This window comes from Idiotropiscis lumnitzeri, unplaced genomic scaffold, assembly GCF_059441095.1.
Source record: "Idiotropiscis lumnitzeri isolate Australia: NSW breed Sydney's pygmy pipehorse unplaced genomic scaffold, RoL_Ilum_1.0 HiC_scaffold_135, whole genome shotgun sequence".
Classification (NCBI taxonomy): domain Eukaryota; kingdom Metazoa; phylum Chordata; class Actinopteri; order Syngnathiformes; family Syngnathidae; genus Idiotropiscis; species Idiotropiscis lumnitzeri.
The window spans coordinates 265,446-273,951 of record NW_028283673.1 but is presented as its reverse complement, the minus strand read 5'-3'; the positions used below and the strand labels follow the sequence as shown (position 1 = coordinate 273,951).

Here is an 8,506-nt window from a genome sequence, read left to right as displayed (position 1 = left end):
GATGATGGCATCATCCACATTGATGCCAGGCTGGTATGCAAATTGGAGTGGGTCCATTGAGGAGCTGACCAGGGGGCGCAGATGGACGAGGACCAGTCTCTCCAGGGTCTTCATCAGATGAGACGTCAGCGCCACTGGTCTGAAGTTGTTGAGCTCCTTCGGATGGGGTGTCTTTGGAACCGGAACCAGGCAGGATGTTTTCCACAGCTGGGGGACTCTGCCCAGCTTCAAGCTCAGGTTGAACATGTGCTGGACGATTCCACACAGCTGGTCTGCGCAGGATTTGAGGAGCTGGGAGCTGGTCCCATCTGGGCCTGCCGCCTTCCTCGCCTTCATCTTCCTCAGCTGGTTCTTCACCTGAGATGTTGTGAGGAACAAGGCTGAGCAGGAGGAAGTGGTGGTTGTCTGATGAGGCTGGGAACTGGAGCCTGTGGAGAGAGAGAGGGGCGAGAGAGGGGGAGAGAGGGTCTTGTTCGCAGTGGCAGGAGGGGTGGGTGGGGGCTGCATCAGGGAAGCCTGAGCGGGGTCAGACATTTGATCAAACCTATTGAAAAATAGGTTCAACTCATTTGCCCACTGAAGCCCCCCCCCCCCCTTCTGGGTCTTACCTGCTTGTCCGTGGCCTGAGATGGTCTTCAGGCCCCTCCAGACATCCCTGGCATTGTTCCGCTGCAGTTGTTCTTCCATCCGCATCCTGTAGGACAGCCGTCCTTACCTCCCGGATCTTCGTGTATGGTGTGTGTGTGTGTGCACGTGTGAGGACAGGGGCAAGAAGTCCATGTGTTTTTACGTTTCAGTGTCCAGTTTGAGTTCGTCATTCTCAACATTAATCAGGTTGTAATGGTACATTTGGGCAACAAACCTACGATTAACCATCGTCTTTGTCATAAAAATAATGCAACATGAACAGACTACACATAACAAAATGAAAACTATAATTATCCCTATATATTGTTTTTTAAATTCTTCATAGTGGTCATAACATCAATAATTGTTTCATTTTTATTAAAAATTTAAATGCAGTAATGTACTCCAATCAAGGCTGATATTCCTTTATGTACGTCATTAATTTCCAAACAATATCTAATCTTTTTGTTCTGTGGCTTCAACATATTTATCATCTCATCAATATTAGCACCACAGAGTACTGAGTTTCGAGATCCTCACAATAGTCGTTCTCAAAATGATATTTTATTTTTATCAATTTAGCTTTGTTAAGGTAAGATATTTTATTGACAATCTAACATTAATATGCAAAGAACATGTACATTAGTACGAAATGTAAAAGAAAATTGTGGTGGGGGGGTGCGAATTGTTTTCTTCTTGGTAGGGGGGGCATGACAGGAAATAATTGAGAACCACTGGTCTAGTCACACACCAGCTCGGGTTCATTCCCTACCAGAGAAATGACATTCCATGTCCCCAGAGCTAGGCGCTTTATGTTGCCGGGGATTGGACTGCCTTTGACTGCCTCCTAGCTCAAAGGAAACCCAAATTCTTTGGTCCCGCCCACTGGTAGTGAGCCGAAGCCCTTGTATTAAATAATAAATAAATACATAAAATAAAAAAATTAATAAATTTAAAAAACGGACCGATCCACTGCTTGGGTTAGTTTGACCCACCTTGAGATCCGTTCCCACTCAGTGACAGTGTCTACAAGCCACTGCCACCAGGCCAGTGAACCCAACGTCCAGGCAGTGACAAAAAACGTGATCAAATTACATTGCTCATCATAAGGTGTTTGTGAGACGCTCTTTGTATGTTTCCTCAATTAAGACCTGTTTTCCATTGGTGTATTTGAAAAAAGTGGTGAACCTGTTAAATTCACTACAAAACGTTAAGAAGATGAAAGTAATGTTTGAAGGAATATTATTTTTCTATCGACGTGCCGGCGGGCGGGCACAGATAGAGAGTGATAAATCAGCACCACCCGCGCGGGGCGTGCTGACGAAAAGGCAAGCGCTCCTCCTCTCATCGCGTCCTTATTAAGACAGAAAAAAGACGCTGTTGAATTTGACCTATTCGCAGTTCGAGCAGGTGCTTAACGCTGGAGAATATCACCACTTCGAAGTTCGAACTGCTGTTGAAACGGAGAGGTAAGTGTTTTTCGTTGGGTTTTTTTCAAAACATGCGTCGAGTGCATTTGTTCATAGTTAGAGATAGTTGTGTGGAAAACACTATACAAAGTAGCACCATGGATGTGGGCCTACAACACTGGCCTAGCAAACATGTGCTCCTACATCGACATAATTGACGAGCTCCAGTTAAGCATTGAATAATTATAAAACGTCATGGTGCTTTTACTCATTTAAAGAACTAAACCGACGCGTATTGTCATCCGGTGGTCAGGTTTGCATTGAATGTGAGCACGAGGGACGCTAGCTTGTTGCGTTAGCTTTGCGGAGCTAACAGCTTGCACTTTTGTTATAGAACCACAGAATGCAAGTACCATGATAATTTCTGTCATTAATTTTTGTGTAAGACACGATGTTCACTGGTTAATTACATGATTCTTAAAGCAAAGGTTACTGTGAATGCAATTTTGGTAAGATTTTTGTAGTCACACTGCATAAATCTGTCTGTGTCTGTTGTTTAAACTTCAATATAAACTATTATGGTTGAAATCGTTAATTGGGATGGAGGAATTGATATTTTTTTAATTTATAATTTATTTTTCTTACACTGATATTGTTAAAACTCCATTTAGCCCATAGTATTAATAATTCTCAACACAATACTGTCTTTTTTCTTTATAGAATAAACAATGCCTTCCCTGAGATGCAGGAAGTCCCCAAAGCAGGATACTATTGAACATGCAGTCAAGGGTCTGGACAAGACTGCAGAGTTAGAAGCGAAGTATATAAACTAATTTAAAGGTATGATGTTAACGCTTTTGCTAAGATATATTATTGTTTTCTGATAACCAAGCTGACATCGTTTTTTAAGTGGTTATTTTACATTAAGAGTGTCTTGACCTTTTCTTTTGCCACTTTTGTCAGTTTCAAGTTATTTCAGTGAGTGTGAAACCTGATGGTAGGAGTTCTATCTAAATTAAGGCTGTACTTGATGACGCCCTCCGGCATTTTTATACCACAATAGACCGGTGAACAAGTCCGATATTGATAGTCTAGTGTAAAGCACGTAATACGTCACAGAGATCACGTGACGCGATCCAATATGACTGTGTACAGTGTATGTCATTGTTTTGAAACTAAATAATCTTAAAGTTTTTTTTTTTACGTAACCAGGTGCAATTGACATTTGTACTTTCAGTCCTAATACATACTGGCTAATGCAATGCTGGAAAATGAATTTTGGCTGGTCTGTTCCTTTAAAATCATAAAGAAGGGCTCTGCTCTATCCCTCACAAGAAGCAATGTTTCAAACCACCCTACATTAGTATAGTGGCCCAAATGAATATGATGACTCCTTATTTGTGTGCTTAAAAATATGACGAAGCTAACTTGATTTCCCTGTTAACTAGGTCAAGGAGTATTTACCAAGGCCCCTTTCAGGAAAGACGACTTTATTCTTTATTATGGAGTACAGAGGAAAATTGATAGATTCTGATGAATCTCAACGCAGGAAGATGGATGGAAGAGGCACTGTCTTTTTGTTTGACTTCCGCCGGCAAGAAAAAACTTGGAGGTGAGGCAAAGATTGAGATGTTATCTTATTTTTGTTTTTATTTAAAAAAATAAACACATACTCATCCCATAAGTGTTAGGGGAAAAATCATTCTCTAAGCAAAAATGTATAATTACTTTTATTCATGCGTTGAATCTGTACAAATGAAAATATAGATCATGATATAAAACACTGTTTCAATTTGATATTTAGCCTTTCTATACTGTAAAAATAGAAGACCCCAGGCTTTCCTGCGCGCCCTTGCCCAATTGGTGGTGTTCAGGAGACAACCTGGGACTGAAATATCAGTCACAACCAGTGTTGTTTTCGTCACTGATGACTATGACGAAAATACTTCGTTAACGCCCCTTTTTTAATGACGATGACAAGCTATACGAGGTTCTTTTATGACGAAAACATGACGTGATGTACATGAATTTTTTTCGTTGACTAGACAAAATTGTTAGCATGTGGTTCATAAATTATTTTATGTTGCTTTTAGTGAAATAAAGCCACAACAGTTGCCCAACAAAATGTTTTGCTTCTCTGCTTATTTTGGAGCAGTGAGTATTGATTCCACTGTTGCCACTTTTTTCTGTTTGTAATGAAGAATCCTTAGTAGTCCATCCAAAAGTCTTTGTTATTGGGTGGAAACCTTGAATGCCTTGTTTTAACTCAAATGGACTTAAACCCATCCATCCATCCATCCATCCGTTATCTGAACCGCTTCTCCTCACTAGGGTCGCGGGGGGTGTTGGAGCCTATCCCAGCTGTCTTCGGCAGTAGGCGAGGTACACCCTGAATTGGTGTCCAGCCAATCGCAGGACATGCATAGACGAACAACCATCCACGCTCACACTCATGCCTCGGGGCAATTAGAGTGTCCAAGCAACTTGCCATGCATGTTTTAAGAATATGGGAGGAAACCGGATTACCCAGAGGAAACCCACGCAGGAAGGCCGGAGCCAGAATCGTACCTACGACCTCAATATTGTGAGGCCATCATGCTAACCAGTTGGGCCACCGTGCCGCTTGGACTAAAACCTTTGTGAATAAATTGACGAAAACTAGGGTAAAACTTTTTTTGCGTTTCCGTCGATTAAAACTGGACTAAAACCCTTTTTTTAGTTTTCGTTGACTAAAACTGGACTAAAACTATAACGAATTGGGATGACTAAATGTGATGTAAACAAATCAGCACTTTGTCCAAATGACTTGGACAAAATCTAAAATGCCTGCCAAAAACAACACTGGTCACAACACGTGTCTACAGAAGATTAATTGGCATGGGCGAAATTAATTAGTTTTATTTCATTCATGAGCTTATGTTTTGTTTTGGGTGGCTAAGGCTTAAAATGTGTAAAAATCTAATCCAACCTCAAATATAATTAATTCAATAAATTTATGATGCTACTAAAACATCGAAGCAGCCTCCTCCAGGCTTTACAGACTCAGAAATGGAGGTATGCGTATCGTGTGCTCATCCTGTCGTGTCTCGAGATGTTAAAATTGCAGTTAGATAGACGTGTGCTGATTAGACAAGACTTCTAATATATCTGGTGTCACAGGATATTTGTCAGTGAATGTGTATGTCTGGTTTGAGGCTCACTCAGCTTTTTCTTGTGTTGTGGGGTCCAGTTGAGTTGAATTGCGAGTCAGGTATGTTGGCCATCTGACACCCAACTGTCAGGTTTGCGTTCGTGGGGACCCCGTAGAGCCATTTTTATTGTTGACATAAATCATAGCTAATCATCTTTTCCTTCATTATCATATGAAATACAGTTAGGAGTTGTATGTGCCTTTACTATGTTATAATCTTAGAACCTACCAGCCACTACAGCTGTCCGACAAGAAGACTTTTGGCTGTCCTGTGCTCCATTGCGGCCCTGGTGGCGTTCAAAAGACAACCTGTGACTGAAATATCAGTCACAACATATCTCTACTGAAGATTAATTGTCATGCGCTAAAGTAATTGGTTTTGTTTCATTCGTGAACTTGTTCGTTAAAATGTGTAAAATTCTGATCCATTTTCTTTTTTTTAATTCATTAAATTAATATTCAACTTGTTCATTAGGATGGAGGACAACCGACAATGACTGAATCGGCTGAGGTTGATGCCACCAGAACATCGAAGCAGCCTTCTCAAGGTTTGACAGACTCTGAAAAGGAGGTATGCGTATCATGTGGTCATCCTGTCGTGTCTTGAGATGTTAAAATTACAGTTAGATAGACCTGTGCTGGTTGGACAAGTTTTCTAATATATCTGGACATAAATCGTAGCTAATAATATTTTCCCTCATCATCATATGATATACAGTTATGCGTAGTGTATGTCTTTACTATGTTACAATCTAAGAACCTACCAGCCACTACAGTTCTCTCATTGGGAGACTTAAGCTTTCGTCAGGCTGTCGACTGCTGCATTGCCCTCTTATTGGCTTTAAGTACACAACCTGTAACTGAATTATCTGTCAGAACAGAACCTATGTGTCCACAGCAGGTGATTTGGCATGTGGATTCTTCAGATTTTTAGAAAATAGGTAAAATTGTGATCAAAAGTTTAAAATGTATAAAATTCTGGTATAGTTTGCAATAGTATATCTATTAAATCATTTCAAAACTTCTTAACAAGGATGGAGAACATTGGCTGTGACCGAATTGGTTGAGGTTTACATTACCAGGACCATTGAGCAGCCTCCTCGGGATCTACAAATTTAGGAATGAAGATATGCATTCCATGTTACAATCCTGTTATGGCCCGAGGTTTTGAAGTTGCAGTTACATATTGGGCTGGGCGATATGGCTGATAAGTACATAGCGATATAAGTATTTCATATGGGTCCATCGATACACATTGAATTCTTTTTTCATATTATTTTATTCATTATTTTTTTTATTTTCCAATATTTTCACTGCCCTGTTAAAAAAACATTTAATGTAGTTTTCCTCCCGGGAGCTTTTTGTTACGGTCAATTAAGTGTTTTTGTTAAATATAGCTGCGTAGAATAATTATATGCATTATTATCGTACCACAATGTTTTGGTTTTGCAAATAATTTCCTAAAATCATTCTAATTTTGTTATTACATTATTTTGTCATAATATCATTCATCAATATTTTAGTTTTTTTTTTTTTCAAATAGAATTAAGACCTTTTTCTGTGCAGATTCCTCTGGGGATTAAGTATTTAATGGGTTCTCAATTTTCTCTTGGACTCTGATGCAACCCAGTCTCCTCCCTTGGACAAAAAATATGGGCTGAATCTTCCTTGGAATAACGACACAGATTCTGACGAATCATTGTCAAATCCTGCCCCTGAACTTTGTGCCTCAGACCCAGACCATATTACTATCCCAAGGCTCAGGAGGACCAAAAGTATACAGGTAAACAACCCATATAGATTTCAGGGAATCTTACAAGCAAATTGCATATATTTTATTGGTCTCCTGCCTTCTATCCTTTATATTTCGTTGTTGTTGTTGTTTTTTAGATTAAAAAAACAGGCTGACTTTGGAATGGATAAGCATTATTACTCCAACTCAGATGACAGTGGAGATGAATATATTCCGGATACAAGTGAGGCCTCTGATTCAGACGGAAGTGAATCTTTGAAAATTGTGGACCCTCTCTTGAAGTCTAAGAATGCCTTCAGAGATTTTTCTCCCACACCACGAATCTCAAAAGCCACCTCAACGCAGGTTGTTAATCAAGGGCGTTCACCCGTTCGGAGGAGTAGCAGCACTGGTGTGATTCTTGAATTCTATGGCTCTTCAAATATTTGTGCAGTTTAACACAAATCATCCAAAATAGAATTCAAGCACATCTGTGACAGAAATTCAAATTCAGAAGTCAAAGAGAGAGAACAAAAAAAAAAATCTAATGCTGCGCTTCTTCCGAAGACATATACTGTAAACATTAAATGTATGTTAGGACAATCTTGAAAAAAGTATTAGAACACCCTTTACTTTTATTTCTTGTTAATTTTATTAACCAAAATATGTCCATTTTTATTACAGATTAATGAATACAAAATTAAAACTCTAATCAGCTACTTTTTAATCGTTATATTTGTATAAACAAATGTTATACATCTGTGTGTTAACTTATACAAGAAATGACGGAAAAGCAAGGGTGGTTTAGTATTTTTTTATCGTATATAGTCTGTATAATATCTTTAACCTATGCTGATGCTGTTTAATACTGATTTAAATAATAATAATAATGTCATAATCTGTTGGTTTTACATGAACAAAACCTTTCAAGCACTTTTTAAAATTCTAAATACTACCTCTTGTCAGTAAGTTGGTTCACAGCACTGCCTTGGAGTGAAAGTGTGTAGTGCTGAGACAGTCGGTATGTGCTGAGTCGTCTGACGTTTGTGTGACTGGTACCCAGGAAGGTAGCAAAACCAGGCAGTGTGTATGTCGTACCCAGGAAGGCAGAGAAACCAAGCAATATGTATGTGGTACCCACGAAGGCAGAGAAACTAAGCAGTGTGTATGTGGTACCCGGGAAGGTAGCAAAACCAGGGAGTGTGCATAGATACAGACCCCAAAAGTGATTAAAACCAAATAAAGTCCCCAGAAGATCATCTGTAGTCAGGTGAAGGACCCTGTACTTTGTTCAACTCATTTACTCCCTTAGACGTACAAAGACGTCTTTTAATGCAATGGCGCCCTCTACCAAAGACGTATAAGTACGTTTCCTGTCTTTTTTACGTCATAGTGTACATAAGGGTCTGATGCAACCTCTGACTGAGAATCAGCCTTGTCCGCATTGTGAATCATGTAAAAATCACCCAGCAGGGGGCAGAGGTGCAAAAGATCCGCCTTGAATCTGCGCCAGAGGTACAAATGGGGGGGCGGGATCCTGGGGTAGAC

The 8,506-nt window shown here is 39.7% G+C and overlaps 1 long non-coding RNA gene across 1 annotated transcript; it reads left to right on the top strand.

Annotated features, from left to right (window-relative positions):
- Positions 1 to 1,929: 1,929 nt before the first annotated feature.
- On the top strand, positions 1,930 to 3,642 carry LOC148315088 (uncharacterized). Its single transcript, XR_015841287.1, has 3 exons — positions 1,930 to 2,096; positions 2,757 to 2,876; positions 3,485 to 3,642. It is a non-coding gene; the product is annotated as an uncharacterized LOC148315088 (long non-coding RNA).
- Positions 3,643 to 8,506: the final 4,864 nt, after the last annotated feature.